Source organism: Miscanthus floridulus, chromosome 6, assembly GCF_019320115.1.
Source record: "Miscanthus floridulus cultivar M001 chromosome 6, ASM1932011v1, whole genome shotgun sequence".
Classification (NCBI taxonomy): Eukaryota; Viridiplantae; Streptophyta; class Magnoliopsida; order Poales; family Poaceae; genus Miscanthus; species Miscanthus floridulus.
Window position 1 is genome coordinate 82,296,097 of NC_089585.1, and position 26,699 is coordinate 82,322,795.

The window sequence follows — 26,699 nt, forward strand, 5'->3', positions numbered from 1 at the left end:
ATTTGAGAAGTCAAGTATGTTCAATTCATTCCTTAGCTTGCAAAACCTCTTTTCATCAAGTGGCTTGGTGAAGATATCGGCAAGTTGATCTTCGGTGCCCACACTCTTAATGCAAATGTCCCCTTTTTGTTGGAGATCTCTTATGAAATGATGATGGACATCAATGTGCTTTGTTCTTGAATGTTGAACCGGGTTGTTGGTGAGCTTTACGACACTCTCATTGTCACATAGCAACGGCACTTTCTTGAACTTGATTCCAAAGTCATTCAAAGTAGCATTCATCCAAAGTAATTGAGCACAACAACTACCGACCGAAATGTACTCCGCTTCGGCGGTTGAAACTGCCACACTATTTTGCTTCTTTGATGACCAAGACACAAATGATCTTCTCAATAGTTGACATGTGCCCGATGTACTCTTTTTCTCAACTTTGCATCCCGCATAATCAGAGTCCGAATATCCAATGAACTCAAATCTTGCTCCTTTAGGATACCACAATCCAATATTTTGTGTATGTTTCAAGTACCTCAATATTCTCTTTGTTGCTTTCAAATGACTTTCTCTTGGTGTCGGTGCTTTGGAACCAGGGGTCCCTCAACCAACGAGTGAATTTGTGCTGCGTGCTCCTAATCCCGGATGGTGATGCAAAGAGACACAAGGTTTATACTGGTTCAGGCAATCGAGGCCCTACGTCCAGTCCGAGAGATCGATCTTGTATTCCTTGCACCGGAGTGCTCGTAGTAGGGGGTTACAAGCTAGGTGAGAGAGGGGGCTAGCCCCAGGTCTCGGCGAGGGTGGTGCGGGCTGCTTGAGGCATTGTTCTCCACCAGTGTAGCGGAAGTGTCTAGTTCTATCGGTGTGTTCGTCCCCTTTTTCTGTCGCCCCCTAGAAATGGCCCCGGTCCTTCCCTTTTATACTCCAAGGGAGAACCAGGAACCTACATATGTTGCTACATAGCGTTCTAAAAACGGGGGTGGCGTGTCCGAGCCCTGTTGCCGGCCACTGTTGTGGCATGGTCGACGGAGTGGCCCTGTCCTTGTCGTGCAGAAGTGACGCGCCGGTCATACTCGATCTTGTGCGTCGTGGGGCTCCAGTACAGCTTGATGCAGGACATGGCGGGCGACGTGCTGGTCACCGTGTAATGACGTCGTAGTGGGCAGCGGCTCTGCAGATGCCGAGGCCGAGCCATCGTGGGGGGCTCGGCGGTCATGGACCCTCAGGCTGCCGAGCCCGTGAAGCAAACTGCCGAGGCCTCGGGGGAGTTGTTGGCCTTGGGTACTGATTCCGAGGCCACAGTAGCCCAGACGTGGCTTCCCACGCTGCGTTGTCCTCGGAGCAGGAGTTGGCAGCACAGTGAGGCATGGGTGTCAACCATGTGCATGGTGGTTAGCACAATGACGGGTAACCCCTGCCCAGTCCGAGGGACGTGCAGGTCATCGCGTGATGACGTCGTAGGGGGCCGTGGTTCTGTAGGTGCCGAGGCCAAGCCATCGCGGGGGGCGTTGGCGGACATGGGTCCCCAGGCTATCGAGCCCCTGAAGCAAACTGCCGAGGCCCTGGAGGGAATTATTGGTCCTAGGTACTGATTCCGAGGCTACAGTAGCCCAGACGTGGCTTCCCACGCCGCATTGTCCTCGGAGCAGGAGTTGGCAGCACAGTGAGGCATGGGCATCAACCATGTGCATGGTGGTTAGTACAGTGGCGGGTAACCCCTGCCCAGTCCTGCCTCCTGTCCCATCGGCCATTCTGCTGTACTGTGCCGAGCATGCCGTTGTCGTCAGGGGCAGCAGTTGGCTGAGTTGATGCGACACGACGTTTTGTCAGAGGGACGGGAGAAGGAAGAGGCATCGGAGTGCTGCCGAGCCTGCCTTGCGCGAGACGGAGGGTCGGTGGCCCGGCCGAGGCCTTTGGCGGGGAATCGCTCGGGGTCAGTAGTGAGGGGGCCTCGGGCGAATCAGAGAATCGGCCGAGGCCCGTGGCGATGGGCCTCGGGCGAGTCGGAGAATTGGCTGAGGCCCTTGGAGCCTCGGGCGAGTCGGAGAATCGGCCGAGGCCAGCAGCGTTTAGCTAGTTTCGATCTTTACGAAGTCTAAGCAGTTGTTTTTTGGGTCTTGCTTAGGGTACCCCTTCTCGCGGTACCCGATAGTAGCCCCCGAGCCTTGGGGGGAGTGGAGGCACTCCCCCTGAGGTTCCGACGAGAATTGGCTCTTGGTAGTTCCTGTCGGGATGGTGTTTTGTATTCGAGGTTTCGGTGGGTGCGCGCGAGCGCACCCGCCGGGTGTAGCCCCCGAGGCCCTGGAGGAGTGATTTCACTTCTTCAGGGGCTTTTTTCTCTTTCGAGTGAGGTGTTTTCGTCGTGTTTGCCGGGCCCGTGGGCGCGAGTTCGGATCGCGGGGCCTCGACGATGTCGCAGAAAGGGCCCCTTAGCCTCCGCCTGGAGCGAGAGGGCCGTCAGGGGTTCTCCCGACTTTTTGTACGACCCTCGTGCTTCCTTTTCGCTCGGAAGGAGGGGTGGAAGATGCCATGCTACCCTCGGTGGGTGCGAGCGATGGCATTTCCGGTGAGCTGTTATCGGGTAAGTCCGAGTGGAGGCCCGTACCCCGTTTGCTGGGGGTCGGCTAGCGGTCCGGAGACGCGCTCCAAGAATACCGGCGGGCTTCTCTAGTGGGTGCCGAGGCCGTTCGCTGGGCCTCGGTGGCTCGGTGCCTCCCTACGGTGGGATCCCATTCAGAGACCTCCCCGCCGGTCTCGGACACGACCCGGGGCGCGCCTGTACAGGCTCGCCCGTGGTCGTCCCTGACTCCTTTATATTGGGGCGGCTGTCAAAACCCCTGGGGGCCCAGTCTTCGAACCCCTGGACCGTAACGGGCTTGGGTCGCTTTGTCTTTATCTTGGGTGCAGGAAGAGCCCTCGAGCCTCTGCACGGAGCGAGTTTTTTGTTCGTCCCCCGCACGTCCTTTTCGTTCGGACGGGGGGGCTGTTTGCCGAGCCCACTCGTGTGCGAGCTTGAGCCGCTGGGTCTCGGCAAAGTTGCAGGAGGAACCCCTGAGTCTCTCGCACGGAGCGAGAGAGCGGTCAGAGGTCCCCCTGGCTTTTGGTTCGCCCCTCGCGCGTGAGGGTTTGTCTGCCGAGCCCCCCTCGGGTGCGAGGCTAGGTCGCGGGGTCTTGGCGTCTTTTGCAGAAGGAGCTCCCTATCCTCTGCACAGGGCGAGAGGACCGTCAGGAGTTCTTCTGGCTTTTTGAACGACCCTCGCGCTTCCTTTTCGCTCGGAAGGAGGGTTTGTTTTGCCGAGCCCCCTCGTGTGCGAGTCTAAGCCGCTGGGCCTCGGCAATGTTTTGCAGGAAGGGTCCCCTAGCCTCTGCGCGGGGCAAGAGGGCCGTCAGGGATTCTCCTGACTTTTCATTCGACCCTCGCGCTTCCTTTTCGCTCGGAAGGAGGGGTGGAAGATGCCGTGCTACCCTCGGTGGGTGCGAGCGACGACATTTCCGGTGAGCTGTTATCGGGTAAGTCCGAGTGGAGGCCCATACCCCGTTCGCTGGGGGTCGGCTAGCGGTCCGGAGACGCGCTCCAAGAGTACCGGAGGGTTTCTCTAGTGGGTGCCGAGGCCGTTCGCTGGGCCTCGGTGGCTCGGTGCCTCCCTACGGTGGGATCCCATTCGGAGACCTCCCTACCGGTCTCGGACACGACACAGGGCATCCCAAGCGTTTCGCTTGCTTGGGCCTCGGCCTCGCATAGGCTCGCCCGTAGTCGCCCCTGACTCTATTGCCCTAGGGCGGCTTTTGAAACCCCTAAGGGCCCAGCCTTCGAACCCCTGGACCGTAGCGGGCTCGGTGCCTAGTTCCTTTGCCTGAAAGGAATCGGGGGGGTATTTCTCTCCCTACGGCTAACAACGGCAGGCGCGTCTTTTGAGGCGACTTTTTTGGGGAGGCAGAACGGCGCCTGCTGCTGCTGCGGTTGGACGCGACGTGGGGTCAGCCGACGGGACATGTCTGCACGCACGATTTAATGAGGAGGGAGTGGGCGCGTGGGCGGTGAAACCGGATCTGGATAACCGCGCCGGATCTTTTGGGGGAAACTTCCCCGATTTCGTCGCCCGGCGGTTTCGTCTTGTCCCTGCATAAATACGCAAAGAACCTCGCCCTTCCCCTTCTTACCTCTTTCGCATTCGCTTTTGCTGCCTCCGTGCCGCTGCTGAGAGCATAGAGCGCCGGGGAGGAGAAGGGCGAGGGCGAGAGACTGAAAGAGAGAGGGAGAGAGATAACCGTCGTAGCAGCGTCCTTCGCCGCGCAAATGGCTGGTGGTCCCGTCCTCCTTGCGGCGGATCCCTGGGAGCGGTCTGACGTCACCGAGGAGAAGCTGCAGTCGCTCATGGAGGCCGATCTTCTTCGCCCGATCACCGACCCCGACGAGCCGGAGTGGATTGCTCCGGGGGACGAGTCGGAGCCGAGGCCGCGCGACGGCTACGTGGTGAGCTTCGTGGTCTTCCATGAGCGAGGCTTTGGGTCGCCGGCGGATAACTTTATGCGGGCGCTCCCGCACTATTATGGCGTGGAGCTGCACAATTTCAGCCCCAACTCCATCGCGCAGGCGGCCATCTTCGTCGCCGTCTGTGAGGGGTACTTGGGGATCGCTCCCCACTGGGAGTTGTGGCTCCACCTGTTCCGAGCGACGTTCACCACCAAGCCGGGGGGAACGAGGGGGGCTCGGAAGGTGCAGAGGGCCGGTGGCTGCACCCTTCACGTGCGGCAAGACCGGCAGTCCCTCTACATCCCGGCCCAGCTGTCATCGTCCAACCGTCGTTGGTATGACGGCTGGTTCTACCTCCGTAACGACGGCGGAGGACTTCCCCCTTATACCGGGCGGGTCATGGAGAGTCAACCAGAGAAGTGGGGGTACGGCGTCATCCAGGCCGATCAGCCCAGGCTGGAACCGCTTTTGAGGGCCTTGCGGAAGCTGCGTGACCATGGCCTTTCGGCGGCTGTGGTCGTGGCGGCTTTTCATCGCCGGAGGGTGTTGCCGCTGATGGCCCGGCGGCGGCGGCTATTCGAGATGACCCCGGGCGATTCGATCGTCGGTGTCAAGATGTCCGCCTTCGCCCTTTCCGACGACGAGACCCTGCGTCGGGTGAGAGAAGCGGTGGACGGGAAGCCGAAGATCGACGATTTGATGCCGTTCCCGATGCGCCCGTCGCGGGGGTATGTTTCGCTGGTAAGTTGGATGTTGTCGAGGCTTTCGCGGCCTTCTTGTTTTTCGCCTTTTTTGTCTGTTGTCTTACTTCGTCGTTCTCACAGGGGATAAGAGACGTGCGAGGCTCCCCGCCGCCCGTTCCTGAGGACGCCCGGCGGCGATTCGTGAACAGGGCGCGTGCCGAGGAGGAGAAGAAGAAGAAAGATGCCAAGGAGGCGAAACGTACGAAGAAGATCCTCGCGCGCGAAAAGCTGGACGCCCGTCGTCGACGTCAGAGGCTCGACGGTCTCCCGTTGGAACCGTCTCCCTCGTCGTCGGTGTCGGATTCTTCGAGCGACGGCGGCGGGCGCGAGGTGGGGACGGCCTGCCTGGAACACCTCCCCGACATCAGGGAGATGGTTCTCGGGGCGCCGGCAAGGAGCCTGACGCCCCTAGGAGGAGGAGGAGGTGCCCCGGGGCCAGTGGCGGCCCGTCCCGAGGCCGAGGCTGACACACCCGAGGCGCGGGTGTCGGAAGAGCGTGCCGTCAGCCCGATGGGTTCGACGGTGGAGGTGGAGCGGGTGACGGTGGGGGCGACCCCATCGTCTCCGCGAAGGGTCGAGGAGGTGCCGGGGTCCGACGGAGGCCGGCTGGCACTGGTGGACACCGAGGCCGCGCTGCTGCCACCACCGCCACCGTTGTAGAGGAGGCAGGCGGTGTCGAAGCGGCTGCATCCCCGTTCGCGGTAAGCGTCTTCTCTGGTGGAGTCCGTAGTACTTCTAGTTTGCCCCTTGATCGCATGCTGACCTCGGGAGTGCCTTTGCTTCCAGCCAGACGCATCTGGTGGAAGATCCTCCTTTGGCGCCCCGCAAGGCGCTCAAGGTGAACGTTAGCTCCTCCGCCCATCAGGCAGCGGAGGCGCAGGCTGGCGTGCAGCGTGGCGCGGCGTCGGGCGAGGCGCAGGCCGTTTCGGAGGAGGCGGCTGCCCAGGAAAAGGGTGCCGAGGCGGCCGCAGAGCGGGTCGAAGAGGAGGAGCCCGCGCCTCGCGATGCTGTGGGCCTTGGGGCGAAGGAGGCTGGGGCGTCTAGCACTGCCGAGGCCATTGAGGGTGAGGCCGGAGCCCCCAAGACCTCCGAAGTCAGGGCGGTGGATGCCGGGGCCATCGAGGTAGAGATGGCGGAGGCCAGAGCCCCCGGGTCCGTCGAGACCGGGGCGATGGAGGTGGAGACGGAGCAAATTTTGGCGCCGCCCCTGGTTCAGACAATCTCGTCTGATGATTCTTCCCGAGGGAAGGAGGCGGCGGACGTCGGGGCGACCAGTACCGCAGAGCAGCCAGTCCCAGATCCCGCCGAGGGGAGTTCGGCCCTTGCCCCGCTACGGCCCGAGCCCCGTGGGTGGAACTTCCCGCGTGTTTTCTGGCGGGACCAGGCTGATCCCGAGGGGGAGCCTGTGTTCGCCCTTGAAGATATCGCAGAGGGGGGGCGTTGGGATACCCTCGAGGAGTACCGCCAACTGGCAGTGCGGTCGCTGCAGACGGCGATGACTGTTATGGAAGGGGACTTGCCTGGTGTCACTCGGGTAAGTACTTTCGTGTCTCGTGCCGAGTTGTCCTCGCAGTGTCTGACGTGCGTTTTTTACCTCTTTTAGGAGCTCGAGACCCGGTCCCTTGGGAAATCGGTGTTCCTACGAAGGGAGAGGGATATCTGGGACCAGCTCCGGCGGCAGAGGGGCCTGCTTGCCGATGCTTAGGGGCTTTTGTCAGCGCGGAGTGCGGAAGTGGAGGACCTCCGCCTTCGTTGTGCTGACCTTCAGGCCGAGCTGGTCACGGCTAAGGGGCAGGCTGCCCCTTTGGTGGCGAAGATCAAGGAACTGGAGGAGGAGCGAGACTCCTTCAGGTCTCGGGCCCAAGAAGCAACGGCCTCTGCGAAGGCCACAGCCGGGCAGCTGGGTGCGGAGCAGAGCGAGCATCAGGCGACAAAAGTCGCCCTGGCAGAGGCTACCAAGGCGGCCGAGGCCTCTCGGGTCGAGGTCTTAGCCTGGAAGAACAAGGCCGAGGGTAAGTTCCGCTGAACCGTGTTCCTTGTCCATTTGTTCTGGTTCGCGTTTGACTCCTGACCCCTCGTTGCGACGTAGATCTGGGGAAAGAGGCTTCCCAGGCGGCTGAAGCTTCCGTCGCAGCGCAAGCGGCGCTGGATGTTGAGGTCCGGGAGCACGAGGCGCTGTGCAGCGCTGTCCGTACCGCCTGCGAGGCCTTGGACGTCGAGGAGGTCCAATCAGCCAGCTCCCTTGGGAGCCGTCTGATTGCGTTGAGCGGCCGCGTCCATGAGAGGCTCCGGGGGGCGTTGCACACGGGTGTCAAGCGCGCCCTGGCCGTCGTCTCCTCGCACTACGCCATCAACCTCGAGGCCGTCAGCGACGGCTACGTGTTGCCAGAAGATGACGAGGAGGCGGATGCGGAGGTCGTGAAGCTGTTGGAGGCGGCCGAGGCACCTGGCACAGCGCTGGCCCGTCTATTTGAAGAAGAGGTGGTCCCTCCCACGCCGGCCGCCGGTCCTTGAGCTTTGATCTGGGCCAAAAGGGGTCATGTAACCGGATTGGGTTAGTTGTCATACCGTGACGTCTTTGTGGCCATCGAGGCCTGTAAAGTACTTGCGTACGTGCGTCTTTTAATCGTTTTCTGTTCTATTTCCGAGCCTGTGCCCTCTGTCTCGATCTTGGGAACCCGCAAAGAAAACCCTCGGGACCTAAGCCGTCCTTCGGCGGAGGGTGGTGAGGGAGCTGCCGTAGCCCAGAGGCGTAGGCCGTTCTCACGTCTCGACCGGCCCTTTGGCCTCCAAACAAACTTTTGGTCCTTGGGTTTCTTGTGAGGGTCCCGTCGGAGCGCGAGAGAGTTTGGCGCAGAAAATTTTTGAAAGACCGTTAACAACGGTGTTCGAGACTTAGGTGGTTCCCCCTTTCTAGCCCCCGAGGGAGGCCCGGCTTTGCTGAGGCAGAGCCGAGTCTCCCTTATAGCGCTATTGTGACATTGAGCTCCTGTTAATAGACAAGCTCTCTGCATAGAACTTCCTCGGAGCCTACGCTGTCCTTTGGGTGAAGAGGTGGTGAGGGAGCTGCCGTAGCCCGGAGGCGTGGGTCGTTCTCATGGCTCGGCCGGCCTTTTCACCTTTGGGACGATCGTACGGTCCTTGGGTTTTATACAATCGGCTTGTCTATAAGGGGGGTTTCTCGAAAAATTATAACAACTAAGAACGCTTCTTTATTGCATTTCGAGGAACAATGTAAACAACGTTTGGAATTTTAAGGGTAGAAACGACGTAGCTGTTCTATGTTCCAAGCGTTGGTGAAGACTTCACCCTTCTCGTTGGCTAACTTGTAGGTCCCGGGCTTCAGCACTTGAGCGACGATGTACGGCCCTTCCCAGGGTGGGGTCAGCTTGTGGCGGCCCTTGTTGCTCTGCCTCAGTCTCAGCACCAGGTCACCCACCTTCAGGTCTCGGCTTCGGACGCGCCGGGCTTGGTAGCATCGTAGGGCTTGCTGGTACCTGGCTGAGTGTAGTAGCGCGACGTCTCGGGCTTCCTCTAGTTGGTCGAGGGCGTCTTCGCGGGCAGTGTGGTTGCTTTGCTCGTTGTACGCCTGTAGTCTCGGGGAACCATATTCCAAGTCAGTGGGGAGGATGGCCTCGGCTCCATAGACCAGGAAGAACGGTGTGAATCCCGTGGCTCGGCTCGGGGTATTCCTTAGGCTCCAGATGACTGACGGGAGTTTGGCAAGCCATTTCTTGCCAAACTTCTGCAACCGATTGAATATTCTTGGCTTAAGGCCTTGTAGGATCATGCCGTTGGCACGCTCTACTTGGCCATTCGTCCTTGGGTGCCCTACGGCCGACCAGGCCACCCGGATGTGGTGGTCGTCGCAGAAAGTTAGGAATTTGCGACCGGTGAATTGTGTCCCATTGTCAGTGATGATGGTGTTAGGAACCCCGAACCTGTGGATGATATCCGTAAAGAACAGCACCGCTTGCTCGGATTTGATCTGAGCGATCGGACGAGCCTCGATCCATTTGGAGAATTTGTCGATAGCTACCAGCAGATGGGTATAGCCCCCGGGTGCCTTCTGCAGAGGCCCAACCATGTCCAGCCCCCATACGGCGAATGGCCATGTGATGGGGATGGTTTGGAGGGCTTGGGCCGGGAGGTGCGTCTGTCGAGCGTAGTACTAGCATCCCTCGCAGGAGCGTACTAGCCTCGTGGCGTCTGCCACCGCCGTCGGCCAATAGAAACCTTGGCGGAAGGCGTTACCCACGAGTGCGCGAGGCGCCGCGTGGTGCCCGCAGACTCCCGCATGCAAGTCGCAAAGCAAGGATTGGCCAGCCTCGGTGGTGATGCATCATTGGAGAATACCAGATGGGCTACGCCTATACAACTCGCCGTCGCAGAGGACGTAAGTCTTGGCGTGTCGCGCAAGCCGCCGGGCTTCGGTTCTGTCAGCAGGAAGCTCTCCTCGAACGAGGCGATCAAGGAAAGGGACTCGCCAGTCCGTCCCTTGGTCGGCCTCGGGAGGCTCTGCGTCAATTGCCATGGCCTCGGGCCCAGCGGGCGAGGTCTCGGTGGTAGAGGGGGCCTCGGGCCCTGTGGTGGGCTCGGCTGATGGGCCCTCTTCCGTCGCCGGGGCGTAGTCGACGGATGGTTTGTGGAGGTCTCTGGCGAAGACGTTCGGGGGAACCGGGGTCCGCGCCGACGCCATCTTTGCTAGTTCGTCCGCGGCCTCGTTGAACTTTCGTGCAACATGGTTGAGCTCGAGACCGTCGAACTTGCTCTCCAGGCGTCGTACTATCGCACAGTACGCCTTCATTTTGGGGTCATGGCAGCTCGACTCTTTCATCACCTGATCGATGACGAGCTGCGAATCACCCCGTACGTCGAGGCGTCGCACTCCAAGTTCGATGGCGATTTGCAGGCCGTTGACGAGGGCCTCGTATTTGGCGACATTGTTGGAGGCGGCGAAGCGAAGACGGATCATGTAGCGCATGTGTACTCTGAGGGGCGAGACCAGGAGCAGGCCCGCGCCAGCCCCAGTTTTCATCAGAGACCCGTCGAAGTACATGGTCCAGCATTCTGATCGGATCGGAACGGGTGGCAGCTGTGTGTCGGTCCATTCGGCTACAAAGTCGGACAGGACTTGTGATTTGATCGCTTTCCGAGGCGCGAAAGACAAGGTTTCCCCCATGAGTTCGACAGCCCACTTGGCTATTCTACCCGAGGCCTCCCGGTTTTGGATTATCTCTCCCAGAGGAAAAGACGACACCACAGTCACCGGGTGGGACTCGAAGTAGTGACGCAGCTTGCGTCGAGCCAAGACTACGGCGTAAACCAGCTTCTGGATGTGGGGGTAACGCGTCTTAGTCTCGGAGAGCACTTCGCTGATGAAGTAAACAGGTCGTTGGACGGGTAGTGCGTGTCCCTTCTCCTGCCTCTCGACTACTACGGCTGCGCTGACCACTTGGGTCGTCGCAGTGACGTAGAGTAAGAGGCGCTCGCCCTCGGTGGGTGGAACCAGGACGGGGGTGGTGGTGAGCAGTGCTTTGAGCCTGGCGAGGGCTTCCTCGGCCTCGGTGGTCCAAGAAAAGCGCTCGGACTTTCTCAAGAGGCGGTACAGGGGCAGGCCTTTTTCACCGAGGCGCGAGATGAAGCGGCTTAGGGCCGCAAGGCATCCCATGACCCTCTGCACCCCTTTGAGGTCCCGGATTGGGCCCATGTTAGTCACGGCCGAGACCTTCTCCGGGTTGGCCTCGATCCCACGTTCCGAGACTATGAATCCCAAGAGCATGCCTCGGGGAACCCCGAAGACACACTTCTCGGGGTTGAGCTTGATGCCCTTCTCTCTGAGACATGTGAAGGCAACCTTCAAGTCGCCGACGAGATCATCGGCCTTCCTGGACTTGACTACGATGTCATCCACGTAGGCCTCAACGGTTCGTCCGATGTGTTCGCCAAAGACTTGGATCATGCACCGTTGGTAAGTAGCCCCTGCGTTTCTGAGGCCGAACGGCATGGTTATGTAGCAGTACATGCCGAATGGAGTGATGAAAGAAGTTGCGAGCTGGTCGGACTCTTTCATCTTGATTTGGTGGTAACCGGAATACGCATCGAGGAAGGAGAGGGTTTCGCATCCTGCAGTGGAGTCGATGATTTGGTCAATTCGTGGTAGTGGGAATGGGACTTTCGGGCACGCTTTATTTAGACCAGTGTAGTCCACGCACATCCTCCATTTGCCACTTTTCTTCCTGACTAATACAGGGTTAGCCAACCACTCTGGATGGAATACCTCCTTGATGAACCCGGCTGCCATGAGCTTCTGCACTTCTTCGCCGATGGCCCTGCGCTTCTCCTCGTCAAATCGGCGCAGGCGCTGCTTTGCCGGCCTGGAGCCCGCCCGGATATCTAAGGCATGCTCGGCGACCTCCCTTGGTATGCCCGGCATATCCGAGGGACTCCACGCGAACATATCGACGTTCGCACGGAGAAAGCCGACGAGCACGGCCTCCTATTTGCTGTCGAGGGTGGCGCCGATCTTCAGTCCTCGGCCGTCGGGGACGGTGGGGTCGACGGGGACGAGCTTGGCGGCCTCCGCGGGCTCGAAGGTCCCGGCGCGCCGCTTGGCGTCGGGAACCTCGCTACCAAGCTGGTCGAGATCGGCGATGAGGGTCTCGGCCTCCACGATGGCCTCGGCGTACTCGATGCACTCGACGTCGCAGTCGTATGCATGTTCGTACGTGGACTCGACGGTGATGATGCCGTTGGGGCCTGGCATCTTGAGCTTGAGGTAGGTGTAGTTGGGGATCGCCATGAACTTGGCGTAGCACGGGCGCCCCAAGATGGCGTGGTAGGCCCCCTTGAATTCCACCACCTCGAAGGTGAGGACCTCCTTGCGGTAGTTGGAGGGAGTGCCGAAACAGACGGGTAAGTCGATGCGCCCGAGGGGTCGCGTGCGCTTTCTTGGCACGACGCCGTGGAAGGGCGCGGAACCGCCTCGGAGCAGTGATCGGTCGAGCTCTAGGAGCTCCAGAGTGTTGACGTAGAGGATGTTGAGGCCGCTGCCTCCGTCCATGAGCACTTTGGTAAGTCGGGTGTTGCCGATGATCGGGTCGACGACAAGCGGGTACTGTCCGGGGTTTGGAATATAATCGGGGTGGTCATGCCGATCAAAGGTGATTGCCTCCCGAGACCAGTCGAGGTACCGGGGGGTGGCCACCTTGACTGAGAAAACCTCCTGGCGTTCCCTCTTTCACTGGCGCGCCGTGAGGCATGCCGAGGGTCCGCCAAAGATCATGAAAGCGTTGCGTACCTCGGGGAACCCGTCGTCCTTGTCCTCGTTCCGACCGCCGGGGCCCTTCTGCTTGGCGTCGTCGTCGGGGAGCCCGAGCCTGGCGTAGTAGCGCCGGAGCATGGTGCACTCCTCGAGGGCATGCTTCACCGGACCTTGATGGTAAGGGCAGGGCTTCTTCAGCATGTCGTCAAATAGCCCGGGGCCGCGGGGGCCGCGGGAATTCCTGCGATCCGTCGTGGCGACATGGACGGCCTCGAGGACTTCCTGCTTCCCTGGGCGACCCTTCTTCTTTTTCTTAGGGAGGTGGGGGGCTGAGGCCTCAGGGGCCTCTTCCCTCTGCTTCCCTTTGGGATCGTCGTCGGGGAAGATGGCTCCGACAGCCTCTTCCCCTGAGGCGAAGCTGGTGGCGACGTCGAGGAGCGCGGTAGCAGAGCGTGGGACGTTGCGTCCTAACTCTCGGACCAAGTCCCGACAAGTGGTGCCGGAGAGGAAAGCCTGGACGATCTCCGAGTCGCCGACGCTGGGTAGCTCGGTGCACTGCTTGGAGAAGCGCCGGATGAAATCTCGGAGAGACTCGTCTGGCTTCTGGCGGCAGCTTTTAAGATCCCAGGAATTCCCAGGGCGCACGTATGTGCCCTGGAAGTTCCCGATGAAGATCCTAACCAAGTCGCGCCAGTCGTGGATTTGCGAGGGAGGGAGATGCTCGAGCCAGGCTCGTGCCGAGTCCGACAACAGCAGAGGGAGATTGCGGATGATGAGCAGGTCGTCGTCCGCGCCACCTAGCTGGCAGGCCAGGCGGTAATCGGCGAGCCAGAGTTCCGGGTTGGTCTCGCCGCTGTATTTCGCGAGGTTGGCCGGCTGTCGGAACCGGGCATGGAAGGGAGCAACACGGATGGCCCTGCTGAAGACCCGAGGTCCTGGCGGCTCAGGGGAAGGACTGCGGTCCTCACCGCTGTCGTAGCGACCGCCTCGGTGTGGGTGGTAGCCCCGTGCTGCTCCGTCGTCATGGCGCCGTCGCCTGCCAACTACTTCGTGGTCGCCCTATGCCTCGCGTCGGTCCCTAAGTCGGTCGCGCACCGAGGGGGCCCTGTTGACCGTCGGCGCGTGAGCGTCCTCGGGACGGACTGAGGCATCCTGGCCCCGGCGAGGTTGCGCTGTGGGTTGCTCCAAGGTGCCTCCGCGCTGGCGGGAGGCGGAACTTTCGGCCTGCTGCACCGCTGCGGTCTCGAGGAGATCGCGGAGTTCCCCACGGACCCGTCGCCCCTCGGTGGTGGAGGGCTCGGGCATTGATCGGACCAGCATCGCAGCGGCTGCGACATTCTGGCTGGCATGATTAAAGATTGGGGGTGGCGCTCCCTCCTCGTCGTTGTTGATGCGGTGATGGACGTCGCGGGCCCTCCCTCGGGCTCCTCCGCCCTCACCGCGCCCCTGCTGCTCCTGCTCGAGAGTGTTCCGAAGCTGTTGCAGAAGGAGCCGGTCTTGTTCGACCTTGTCTCGAAGCTCGCGGAGCTGCTCCAGATCTGGGCGTCGATGCCCCCCACGAACGGGGTTCTCGTTCCGTGCTGCCGGGGCCTCGAGACGCGGAGGTGTGGCGTCGCCCGCCCCTGCCCAGGGCGGGGAATGGTTGCCTGTCCTTTTGTCCTCTTCACCCGCCCTTGGCATCCCGAGCCCGACGTGGAAGCACTCACGAGATGGATCGTAAGTCCCTTCGTCGTTAGAGTCAGAGTAGCCGAGGCAGTAGTCGCTTGCGGCCAAGAATTGGCGCAAAGCCCCAGGGTTGTGGAGTTCGGAGAAATCCACCCTGGGCCATGCCTCATCCTCGTCCGAGGGGTCGGAACGGGTGCTCAGGTCGAGAGCGAAGCGCTGGCGGCGTTTCGCAGGGTGCTCGTGGGTGGCAGCGTATGCGTAGGCGTAAGAGGCGGCGGCATCTCTCAACCCAAAGGGGTATGGGGACGGTGCCGTCTCCATATTCTGCCCCGCCGGGGTCGGCTCTTGAGGGAGTGGTAGAGCGGAGCTAGACGACTGGGCGTCGTCGTGAGCCACCGGCGATTTTCCTTCGTCCATGCTTAGGCCAGACAGGTCCCCAGCCAGGGACCCCGTACCAACAGCTGGTCGTAGGGCATCGGCGAGGAGGGGCGTGACGCCCTGGGCTCACGTGACGTCGGGGTGGCCTCGCTCGCGTCGCGCCTGGCGAGCGTGGCGAGAATGGCCGCCCGGGCGCCGCCTGCGCCTGGGCTGCCGGGGCGCGACTTTATCGTCGGACGGTGGGGCTCGAGGAGTGAGGAGCACCATGTCGTACTCATGCCCTAGAGACATGAACTCTAGGCTCCCGAACCAAACCACGGTGCCGAGACGCAATGGTCATACGGGGTCTGCCATCCGGAACTTGCTAGGATGACGAAGCTGACACGCAGCGGCCCCTACCTAGCGCGCCAACTGTCGGTGCTTTGGAACCAGGGGTCCCTCAACCAACGAGTGAATTTGTGCTGCGTGCTCCTAATCCCGGATGGTGATGCAAAGAGACACAAGGTTTATACTGGTTCAGGCAATCGAGGCCCTACGTCCAGTCCGAGAGATCGATCTTGTATTCCTTGCACCGGAGTGCTCGTAGTAGGGGGTTACAAGCTAGGTGAGAGAGGGGGCTAGCCCCAGGTCTCGGCGAGGGTGGTGCGGGCTGCTTGAGGCGTTGTTCTCCACCAGCGTAGCGGAAGTGTCTAGTTCTATCGGTGTGTTCGTCCCCTTTTTCTGTCGCCCCCTAGAAATGGCCCCGGTCCTTCCCTTTTATACTCCAAGGGAGAACCAGGAACCTACATATGTTGCTACATAGCGTTCTAAAAACGGGGGTGGCGTGTCCGAGCCCTGTAGCCGGCCACTGTTGTGGCATGGTCGACGGAGTGGCCCTGTCCTTGTCGTGCAGAAGTGACGCGCCGGTCATACTCGATCTTGTGCGTCGTGGGGCTCCAGTACAGCTTGATGCAGGACATGGCGGGCGACGTGCTGGTCACCGTGTAATGACGTCGTAGTGGGCAGCGGCTCTGCAGATGCCGAGGCCGAGCCATCGTGGGGGGCTCAGCGGTCATGGACCCTCAGGCTGCCGAGCCCGTGAAGCAAACTGCCGAGGCCTCGGGGGAGTTGTTGGCCCTGGGTACTGATTCCGAGGCCACAGTAGCCCAGACGTGGCTTCCCACGCTGCGTTGTCCTCGGAGCAGGAGTTGGCAGCACAGTGAGGCATGGGTGTCAACCATGTGCATGGTGGTTAGCACAGTGACGGGTAACCCCTGCCCAGTTCGAGGGACGTGCAGGTCATCGCGTGATGACGTCGTAGGGGGCCGTGGTTCTGTAGGTGCCGAGGCCAAGCCATCGCGGGGGGCGTTGGCGGACATGGGTCCCCAGGCTGTCGAGCCCCTGAAGCAAACTGCCGAGGCCCTGGAGGGAATTATTGGTCCTGGGTACAGATTCCGAGGCTACAGTAGCCCAGACGTGGCTTCCCACGCCGCGTTGTCCTCGGAGCAGGAGTTGGCAGCACAGTGAGGCATGGGCGTCAACCATGTGCATGGTGGTTAGTACAGTGGCGGGTAACCCCTGCCTAGTCCTGCCTCCTGTCCCATTGGCCATTCTGCTGTACTGTGCCGAGCATGCCGTTGTCGTCAGGGGCAGCAGTTGGCTGAGTTGATGCGACACGACGTTTTGTCAGAGGGACGGGAGAAGGAAGAGGCATCGGAGTGCTGCCGAGCCTGCCTTGCGCGAGACGGAGGGTCGGTGGCCCGGCCGAGGCCTTTGGCGGGGAATCGCTCGGGGTCAGTAGTGAGGGGGCCTCGGGCGAATCGGAGAATCGGCCGAGGCCCGTGGCGATGGGCCTCGGGCGAGTCGGAGAATTGGCCGAGGCCCTTGGAGCCTCGGGCGAGTCGGAGAATCGGCCGAGGCCGGCAGCGTTTAGCTGGTTTCGATCTTTACGAAGTCTAAGCAGTTGTTTTTTGGGTCTTGCTTAGGGTACCCCTTCTCGCGGTACCCGACACTTGGTGAGGCTTGAAAACTAGCACACATGCATACACTAAACATCACATCCACCCTTGATGCGGTCACATAGAGTAGGCTTCCAATCATAGACCGATACATCTTTTTGATCCACCATGTTGCCACTAGCATCACTATCCAAGCTTCCACTTGTCCCCATTGGTATACTAATAGCTTTACTATCATCCATTCTAAATTTCTTGAGCATGTCCTTGATAGACTTGCCTTGACTCACAAATGTGCCATTCTTCATTTGCTTGATTTAAAGACCAAGGAAGTAACTAAGCTCTCCAATCATAGATATCTCAAACTCACTTGCTATCATCTTGCCAAACTACTCACAAAAATCTTGATTTGTTGATCCAAATATAATATCATAAACATATATTTGCATTACAAACAAGTCATTTCCAAGCTTCTTGGTGAAGAGAGTGGTGTCCACCTTTCCCATCTTGAATCCCTTAGAGAGTAGGAAATCCCTCAATCTCTCATACCATGCTCTTGATGCTTGTTTCAATCCATACAAAGCCTTTCTCAACTTGTAAACGTGGTTGGGTTTCTTTTCATCTTCAAAACCGGGAGTTTGCTCAACATACACAAACTCATTGATGTACCCATTGAGAAATGCACTCTTCACATCCATTTGGTATAACTTGATGTTGTGGGCACAAGCATAGGCTAACAAGATCCTAATTGCTTCCAATCTTGCAACCGGGGCATATGTTTCTCCAAAGTCAAGACCTTCAACTTAAGTGTAACCTTGAGCCACTAATCTTACTTTGTTCCTTATTACTATCCCATCTTGATCTTGCTTGTTCTGAAAGACCCACTTGGTTCCAATCACATTATGATCCTTAGCCTCTCAACTAACTCCCATACTTGGTTTCTTGTGAAGTTGTTTAGCTCTTCATGCATAGCATTGACCCAATCAACATCCTTCAAAGCTTCATCTATCTTCTTAGGTTCAATGGATGACACAAATGAGAAATGCTCACAAAATAAAGCCAATCTTGTCACCGGAGATGGGCATGAACAATCACCAACTCATGCCGTTCCTCCACCGCTGCACCAAGCTATCTAGGTGGTGGCAATCACCAAGAGTAACAAGCAAAATCCATAGCGCAACACGAATACCAAGTGCCTCTAGATGCAATCACTCAAGCAATGCACTTGGATTCTCTCCCAATCTCACAAAGATGATGGATCAATGATGGAGATGAGTGGGAGTGCTTTGGCTAAGCTCACAAGGTTGCTATATCAATGAAAATGTGCAAGAGAGTGAGCTTGAGCCGGCCATGGGGCTTAAATAGAAGCTCCCATGAAATAGAGCCATTGTACCCCTTCACTGGGCACTGATCAGGGTGACCGGATGCTCCGGTCCCACTGACCAGATGCAGGGCTCAGTGTCCGGTCGTCTGATGCCAGCCACGTGTCATTCTACGTTCAACAGGAGCCAACGGATCTCAACGGTCAAGACTTGACCGGACACGTCAGTTAGAAAGTGATCAGACGCTAGACCTCAGCGTCCGGTCATTTCCAGTAAGCTCCTAGAGACACATTTCTTTGATCGGACATGTCTGGTCCCACTTGACCGGACACAACCAGCGTCCGGTCAGTTACCCTAACTTCTGTGTAGCTGTGTCACCTCTGACCGGACGTAGCCTTCTAGCGTCCGGTCAGTCAGAGGCCCAGCATCCGGTCACATGACCGACGCCAGGTCATCACTGCCATGCTAGCCCCCAGAGACCAGCGTCCGGTCAGTTGTAAAATAGCGAGACTGACCCTCTTTCATTTCTATCTCCTTCACCCTTGCTCAAATGTTCCAACCACCAAATGTATCACCTTGTGCACATTTGTTAGCATATTTTTCACAAATATTTTCAAGGGTGTTAGCACTCCACTAGATCCTAAATGCATATGCAATGAATTAGAGCATCTAGTGGCACTTTGATAATCGCATTTCGATACGAGTTTCACTCCTCTTAATAGTATGGCTATCTATCCTAAACGTGATCACACTCACTAAGTGTCTTGATCACTAAAACAAAATGGCTCCTTCATTTTATATCTTTGCCTTGAGCCTTTTGTTTTTCTCTTTCTTCTTTTCCAAGTTCAAGCCTTTAATCATAACCATGCCATCACCATTGTCATGATCTTTGTCATTGCTTCATCACTTGGAGTAGTGCTACCTATCTCATGATCGCTTTGATAAACTAGGTTAGCACTTAGGGTTTCATTAATTAACCAAAATCAAACTAGAGCTTTCAAGCGTCAGCGTCCAGTCCTTCTCTAACTTTTCTATGTCACCTATGTCACTGTACGTCAGCCTGACCGAACGCACCTGATCAATGTTCGGTCACTTCCAGCGCCAGCATCCGGTCAAAGACCGACGCCTGTATGCTCTCTACGGCCACTGACCGGATGTAGGACCCCAGAATCCGGTCACCACGTGACCAGCGTTCGGTCCACTCTATGAGACCTTGTCTTTTCTATATAGGGCGCCGGTGGCACCGTCGGACTGTCCACAAACTATGGGCAGACACTCCGCCGGTGGAGTTCAAACCCTTTGCCTCCGTTCCTTCACCGAGTTGATCCACATCAACTCCAACTTCATCTCCTTTATAAATGTACCAACACCACCAAGTGTACACCACCATGTGTATGTGTGTTAGCATTTTCACAATCATTTTCCAAAGGATTAGCCACTCAACTTGCCACGCCACTCAATCCTAGCAACGATGCAAAGTTAGATCACTCGAGTGACACTTAGATGACCGATATGTAAACAAGTTTGCCCCTCTTGATAGTACGGCCATCTATCCTAAACCCGGTCATCAACTTCTCTACACACCTATGACTGGTGAAATGAAATGCTCTAGGTTATACCTTTGCCTTACGTATTCCATTCCATCTCCTCCAATGTCAATGCAACACATGCACCAACACATTCAACAATGATATGATCCACTTTATATCATCACATGATCATATTGGTTCATCAATCTTGACTTTACTTGCTTTTCACCGTTGCCTTCATCCATCAGCGTCAAGTCTTGCTTAAGCTTCACCACCATGCGGTCCATCGCTCCAAAGCCTCCAACTTGCCCTTCATGCTTGCAACCGGTCCATCAAGCCAAGTCTTGTCTTGATCTTCTCCACCTTGATCACATGACTCAATGTCATGTCTCATTTGCAATGAGCTCCTTCATCATCACATGTGTGAGCTTTGCAATATCTCCAAGCCATTTTCTCCTTCATGGCATATGTTGCTCACACACATGCACCTGTGGACTAATCACCTGTGTATCTCACATAAATACCATTAGTCCACCTAGGTTGTCACTCAATTACCAAAACCATACAAGGACCTTTCAATCTCCCCCTTTTTGGTAATTGATGACAACTCTACAAAGATATGGAAATTAAGCTCTTTTGGATTCATGTTGCTTGCCCAAGCAATTTTACCATGTGTAAATGATTTTGGACAAGTACCACAAACCCGAGATGGTAGTATTAGCTCCCCCTACATATGTGCTAGAGTGTTTGATTTGAAGGTCGCACATATGCATAGATTAAAATTATGGAAGAGTAATTACTACTAAATAATGTTAAGGTGTATAGAATAAACCTTTGAAGCATGTACCAATCGGAGTTGCACCTTTAAGTTCATCCTTAGCACCATGGTTAGCTAGATATCGCTTGGAAATATAAGCGCTAGATACCTTGTGAGATCAACATTAAAAGCAAGGTACTAGCATTACTTGAAAAGCATACCAAGTGTCTAGCTATCATCCTATGCATGCTAGTTATCAAATCATCATTCAAGTTCTACAACTAGCATACACCACGCAAGCATGCATATTGAATTTGAAAGCTTATGCAATACAAGCAAGCACATGAATATGCACATATCAAATGCAATCAATCAAAGTTTATGAGCTTGCTCCCCCTACTTGTGTGCTTCTCTTGTCCAAGAATTTTGATCCATCTCTTTTCTTCAATGTTTCTCCCTCTTTGTCCATGTCCATATCCAACCTCTACTTCTTTGAGCTTTTATATCTTATCTCTCCCCCTTGTACAATCTCAATCTCAAAGCTTTCATATCTTTGTATAATATCTCCTCCTTTGTCATCAATTTCCATAAAAGGTGTGCTTCTTATTGATGCAAAGGTACGCATTTGGGGTAGATGGTTGAGGCTTGAATCTTGCATTTTTTATGGACATCACTTGATTGTTGGAATGACACCATTTGTAAATACCACTTGTAACTTGTACCACTTGTATCTTGTGTAGGGCTTCTTGAGATACCACACATAAGATTTTTTATCTTGAGATCAATTTGTGGGACACCTCCCCCTATGTGATAGCATGGGTCATCCATTTGATACACTTGAGCTCTTGTAGGCGAAGGATGCATTCTTCATTTGATGATCACTTAAAGTTGAGGATCACTTGTGGAACCATCGTCTTGCATGATTGATACCATGTGTAGATATGATATCACTTGAAAGGATTTTCTAGTATGGAACCACTTGTTGGATTTATCAATAAAAACCCTTTCTTGAACATTTGCTATCTTCATGAGTACCACTTATAGGATATCACTTGTGAGTTGATCTAGACATCATTTGTAGATTCTTGATGAAATGCTTGAGTCTAGATACCACTTGAAACAAACAAACTAGATATCTATTTACATTGTTGTCTTGTGCTTGTACTCTTATCACTATCATGAGCTTCTATGGTTAACTTGAACTAAATTGATTTGCCTAAGCTTTCAAGTCCGGTTTGAACCAATAACAAGTTTCTTCACACCTCTTGCAAGGGTTATCTTGCCAATGTTGTAATTGTCACTTGTTAGCAATCCAAATTAGATCAAGTACTTGGGATCACTAGCTCATGAACAAATTCATATACTAACCACTAGATCAAGTAATAATTCAAGCAATAGTGGTAGGTTATGAATTTATACATTTCATTTGTTATGCATGATCCTATGAAGCATGTACTATATACACTAACCACATACTAGTAAGGGATGAAATGATCATGCATATTACAATGATACCTTTGCTATGTTGGAGTAGAGGATAGTCACATAGATTCCAATTCATTACTCCAATAGCAATGTGAAGTCCAATTATAAGCTTGGTGAAGACCAATAGATACCATGTTGAATTCCATTCTCCACTCATATGAAATGAATACCACTTATGATCAAGTGTACTTTCTTGTTGTGGTTGGCTTGCTTCATCTTTTGATCAATGCTTGCATGAGAGCATCAACGTGAGAATACCACTTGAAATATTATGACTAGCTCTCTTTTGGGTGTTGCTTGCTTTTCTTGATCAACCCTTTTGATTGCTTCAACTAAGCATCTCAAATGTTCCTCGGATCACCACTTCTATGTTAGCCTTCCAAGTACCACACTTGGTTCACCAACACATAGGCGGCAAGCCCCTACACTAGGGAGAAGTGACCTCTCTCCAAAAACCATTCTTGATACTCACTTCAAATAGCTTGATTGATTGATCCAAGTGATAGACTTAACTTGATGAGTAACCTTGATTCCTTCTTTAAGTTCTTTTCTTTCTACTTGTTTAAGCCCTTTTCTTTCTACCAAATGATCTATAATCATATCTAGAACTTAAACTTCATCTTCAACTTGAGTTTGATCTTGATCTTTATCTTGAGTACCAAAAGTGTATAAAGTATACTCCACAATCAAATGGTCTTGTACTCTTTGCTTGTCATGCTTCTAGATCATCTCAAAACTAAACTTAGGTACCTCAAACACTTATAACCATGTTTCTAACTTGAGGACCTTTTAATCAAAGTGACTCTAGATCAATCCAACATTTATCACTTTTCTAGCAGATTTTGTACCCTTCAAAGAAATAATCATATCTCCCAAAGTACAAATCCAAATACCATGAAATTTGGTGGATATGTGCTTCACTAAGTTATCTAGCATCTGTAAAAATTTGAGCTTCATTTGACTTATAGATTGCTACCAGATTTCAATTCTTCCACCACTGCTACATGCTGAAAACTGCTACACTATAGCTGACAAGATCCACTCCAAAACTGAAGCATTTCTTATCCAATTCTCATAAAAAATTTACAGAATCTTATACCATAAGTCTAGAGCATGTACACCAATTTTCATGCTAATCTAATGAGTTTTGATCACTCAAACATGGCTAAGATCACAGCTAGCACAGATTTTTAATATAGGACAGATTTCAATCACTTGAGCTATACTTCATCAAGTATGAATCCAACTTGAAACCAACTTGTTTGAATACTTTCACAAGACATAAATCCATTCAATCCACTTACTAAAAGTCATCTTATGAATTTATCCAACACAAATCAATCCAAACTTGATTACTAAGTAATTATCCATTCAATCATCTTATAGCAAGCAACATTACATATTTATCCAATTTAATCAACTCATATGCAGCCAAATGAAATGATCAACAAGAGATATATCTTGGTTAGCTCATGATCATCCAACTAGCAAGCTTCAACTCAATTATTTATAAGTCATCAAATATATCCAATGAATCACCAACAACTTGAATTGCACACTTGTATGTTGTAGCATATTTGGACTTCACTCAATTTGTCATGGCATTGTGATAATGATCATCACTCAGCAATACTTGACTCAACTACATGATCAACAAGATGAATATCATTTGAACCAAGCCTCCAATGCCAATGGTACCTACAAACAATCATCCACTTTTTGATGGTACCCAAACTAGTTTAGGTCCTCTCAAGTTAGGAGCAACATATTTAGGCATAGCCTTAGTATGAATAGCGGGATATTTTGCAATAGCAACCATAGAGGTACCATTGCCATCCTTCCTAAGCATAGAATCATCATCAATTGAAATAGACTTAGGAGTATTACCTAGGGGACATGAATATGTCATGTGTCCCCTTTTTCGGCATGAGTAGCACTTTCTCTTTGATTGAGCCTTCTCTTCCTTGCTCATGTGGTGCTTCTCATTGCCTTGCCTCTCATGGATTGCTTGAGCCTTCTTCTCATGCTTGGTAGGACACTTAGAGGCAAAGTGTCCCGTACTTTCACACTTGAAGCATTTGATGTGAGCATAATTTTTCTTTTCATCTTCATTCTTGCTCATCATCTTGGCATCTTGAGTTTGCATTGGATGCCTTCCCTTTCCACCCCTTCTTATTTTCTTCTTCTTTATCATCAAATCACCACCATCTTCATGGTTGATCTTGATTTGCTCTTAGGGTGTCTTCTCTTGCTCAACTTGTGGCTTTGGTTGAGGCTTTTTTAGTTGCTTCACCAATTGCTTGGTTGGGCACATTGAGGTAAGGTGACCCTAAGTGTGGCACTTAAAGCACTTCACATGCCTTAGCCTCTCTTCTTCTTTCTTTAACTTGAGCTTTTCTTTATTGGGGCAACCATTTGTAAGATGTCCCACTTTATGGCACTTGAAGCACATGAAATGAGAGAGCTTCTTTTGTTCTTGCTTCTTCATCTCTCTTTCATATCTTCTCTTGCCCCATCTTTTGCCCTTGATCTTGCTCTTGTTGAAGCCAATGCCACTTATGTCATTGCAGCTTTCTTGATGATTGACTTTGCTAGTCTTGAAGCCGACTCCACTCTAGTCACCAAAGTTTCTTTGAGTCTTCAACATATGCTCAAAGATGACTTGAGAGTTGTAGCACCTCTCTAACTTGTTGCACAATTTCTTCACTTGTTCATTGAGCTCATTGTTCTCCTTCAAAAGGTTAGTCTCACAAGACATAGAAGTAGAACAAGTATCTATATGCGAAGAATATGGCATAGCTAATAAATTATCACAAGAGGTGGATACATGCTTCTTGCCTACATCACAAGGGTTAGCAACAATATGTGATTGATCAATTGACCCATGTGATGAGCTCTTACTATTTTTAAGTTTCTTTATTAACACTTTAATTAGAGAAGCATGTTGTTCTAATAATTCATCATGAGATGCAAGTAGTGTCTCATGATTCAATTTTAGCTCATCATGTGAAGATTTGAAAGCATCAAGTAATTTCTTATGTTCTTCACAAGAGTTCTTTAGAAATGAGTTTTTGTTTTCTAATTTCAATGTTTTAGCTTTCTCATTTTCTAAAGACATGGTCATGCTAGCAAGTCTACTAACAAGCTCATCATATGAATCGACATGATCAGCCACATTATCATTTGATACCTTGGTGTCACCTTGTGACATGAAGCAATGTGGTGAGGTAGGAGAGCTTGTAGTAGCAATGTCATCCGGGCATGATCCATCATCATAACCATCAAGTATACATGGGGTAGCATCATCATTTGCAACACTTGTGGCATCATCATCAACCTTGTCAAGTGAACTTGTAGTGAATCGATCATCATCGTCATCACTTGACCATGAGGTGGAGCAATCTTTCACAATCACCAAATTGTGATCATGCTCGACACACTCATACGCCTCCTTCTTGGGCTCATCCTCCTTCTTGAATTTGCCATCATCCCATGTGGAGGAATCACCGAAGGTGCGCATGATGGACTCCCATATCTCACGAGCGGTTCCCGTGTAGTTTACTTGTTTTATAAAATCAAAACTCAAAGCATCTATTAGAAAACAACAAGCATGTGCATCAAGTTTATAGAGAACTCTTTGAGCTTTGGTGAGATTTCTATAATCCAAGACATGAGTGAGACCACTAGTGACAATCCACTAAAACTTAGGTCCCTTTGCACGAAAATGATCAAGCATGTGATTTTTCCAAAGTGCAAAGTTTGTGCCATAAAAAATATGTCTCACAAACATCTAGCCCACAAGACGCCATCCTCTTGGGTCAGTGAAGACCACAAATGAGAGACCTAGCTCTGATACCACTTGTAAGGTCGAGATGGTGGACTAGAGGGGGTGAGTAGTCCTTTCTAAAATTAATTGCGTCAGCTAACCGAAACAAGTGCGGAATTAAGACTATCGGTCTAGCCAAGACTACACCCCTCTATCTATGTTCTTTAGCACCTTTTAAAGATACTAATCAAGCAACAAAGGTACCAGGCTAGCTAGAGCTCTCCTAACCAATTCTAGAAGCAAGGTCACACAAACCTATGCCACTAGTACTTTAAGCAACAAGGGAGCTCCTACACATGCTAGTAAGCAAAAGCACAAAGCCAACTAAGCTCACTAGCAATGCTCAATAACAAGGCAACCAATGCCAAATTAGAGAGCGCAAATACTTATCTACACAAACTAAGCAATGTGACTAACAAGGTCACACAAACCAAATTAGCCACGCAAGGGAGCTACTTCTATGCTACATAAGGAAGAAGGTAACTAGTAAGCTACACAAGCTAACTAATTACAAAAGCAACTACACAAGCACAATGTATGCAAAAGTAATTACAAGCTTGTCTAACGAGGATGCAAACCAACAGGAAGAACAAGGTTGACACGGTGATTTTTCTCCTGAGGTTCACGTGTTTGCCAACACGCTAGTCCCCGTTGTGTCGACCGCTCACTTGGTGGTTCGGCGGCTAATTGGCATCACCCACCAAGCCCGCACGTCGGGCACTACAAGAACCTACCCCAAAAGTGAGGGTAGCTCAATGACACGCTCAACTAGAGTTACTCTTCATGGCTCCTGCGGGGCGAGCACAATGCCCCTCACAAAGCTCTTCTCCAGAGCACCGCACAAGCTTCTTGCGGGCTTCGACGGAGACCACCACCAAGCCATCTAGGAGGTGGCAACCTCCAAGAGTAACAAGCACCACTGGCTTGCAACTTGATCACCTAGTGCCACTTGATGCATTCTCACGATGCAATCGCACAAGAATCGCTCTCTCACACAATCGGATAATCACTATCAAGCATATGTGAGATGGAGGGCTCCCAAGCACTCTCAAGCATGGACACAAAGTCTCCCGAGGTGCTCAGCACCAGCCATGGCCAAGGCCACCTTCTATTTATAGCCCCACGGGCTAAACTAGCCGTTACCCCTTTACTAGGCAAATTTCAAGATGACCAAACGCTCTGGTTAGATCGACCGGATGCAGGACCTCAGCGTTCGATCACCTGATGCTTGCCATGTGTTATCGGCTTCAAATGTTGTTCACTCGATCTCAATGGTCAAGTGATGATCGAACGCAGCTGCTCAAAGTGACCGGACGCAGCAACCCCGA